The sequence below is a fragment of the Colobus angolensis genome, unplaced genomic scaffold (assembly GCF_000951035.1).
Source record: "Colobus angolensis palliatus isolate OR3802 unplaced genomic scaffold, Cang.pa_1.0 Scaffold79, whole genome shotgun sequence".
Taxonomy (NCBI): Eukaryota; Metazoa; Chordata; class Mammalia; order Primates; family Cercopithecidae; genus Colobus; species Colobus angolensis.
Window position 1 is genome coordinate 6,368,157 of NW_012121709.1, and position 1,707 is coordinate 6,369,863.

Below are 1,707 nucleotides of genomic sequence, written 5' to 3' on the forward strand. Positions count from 1 at the left end.
TTTTTTCTTTTTTGAGACAGGGTCTTATGCTGAAACCCAGGCTGGGGTGCAGTGGCTCGATCATAGCTCACTGCAGCCTCAACCTCCCACCCAGGTTCAAGTGATCCTCTGGCCTCAGCCTCCTGTGTATCTGGGGCTACGGGGGCGTACCATCACACTCAGCTTATTATTATTTTTTTTTAACTTAAATTTTTAGTAGAGATGGGGGTCTGGCTATGTTCACCAAGCTGGTTTTGATCTCCTGAGCTCAAGCAATCCTCCTGCAGGCATGAGCCATCACACCTGGCCCTGGATCAGGGTTTGCTAATTAAACAATGGGACGTGTTTGGACAATCAGGCTGAGTGGAAAGGTATATATTATAAGCCTCTTCTAGGCAAAGCAGTTAGCCTTAACACAGAGATGAAAGCTATGACCCCAGCCAGCAGGAAGCTAGGTGATTTTTCCTGTGACATGTACATTAGACATTCCACCGGCCTCAAAAGCTTTCCTCGGTTGCTCCATCTTATCATTCAGGGATTAGTCCTCATGTCACCTTCTCAAGAGACCATCCTGGCCTCACTATCTAAAGTGACCATTCATTTTCTTTTTTTTTTTTGACAGGGTCTTGCTCTGTCGCCCAGGCCGGAATGCTGTGGCACGATCATGACTCACTGCAACCTTGACCTCCCCAGACTCGGATGATCCTCCCATCTCAGCCTCCCTAGCAGCTGGAACTACAGCCGCATTCTACGCGCCTATAGTTCTGTATTTTTTGTAGAGATGGGGTTTCGCCATGCTGCCTAGACTGGTCTCAAACTCCTGGGCTCAAGTGACCTACCCAAGTTGGCCTCCCAAACTGCTGGGCCACTGCGCCTGGCACTATTCACTTTCCTTTAACCATTTGATTTTCTTTATAACCATCACTTAGATACTTTCTTTTTCTTTTTTGAGATGGAATTTCACTCTTGTTGCCCAGGCTAGAGTACAATGGTGCGATCTCGGCTCACTGCAACCTCCCACTCTCTGGTTCAAGCGATTCTCCTGCCTCAGCCTCCTGAGTAGCTGGGATTATAGGCACGCACCACCACGCCCAATTAATTTTGTATTTTCAGTAGAGACGGGGTTTCATTATGTTAGTGAGGCTAGTCTTGAACTCCTGACCTGAAGTGATCTGCCTGCCTCAGCCTCCCAAAGTGCTGGGATCACAGGCGTGAGCCACCCCAGCACGTCTGGTTGATATTTTCTTGATTGCCTGTCATTTTTACATATTTATTGTCTATCTCTTTCTCAATGCACCCAAACTTGCCAGTTCACTGCTATTGGGCTACACTGTCTAATAGGGAAATCACATGTAGTTACCAGCCACTTGAAATGTGGCAAGTCAGAATTCAGATGGGCTGAAAGTATAAAATACACAACACATTTTGAACAGTTAGCACACAAAAAAAATCTAAAACATTACAATTTATTTGATTAAAATATTTTAGACATGTTGGATTGAAAGAGTTTTTAAATTGTCACCTAGCTCTTTTTTCTTTTTTTAATGTGGCTACTTGAACATTTTAAATTACATACGTGGCTCACATTAAACTTGTGTTGGTCAGGGCTGGCCTAGAGGGTGCCTGGCACATAGTAGACACTCAACAAATATTTGTTGAATGAATAAATGAATTCTAACCATTGCTCTGAAGATTTCAACTGTTGCCCATTGTATTTCCTTTACAATG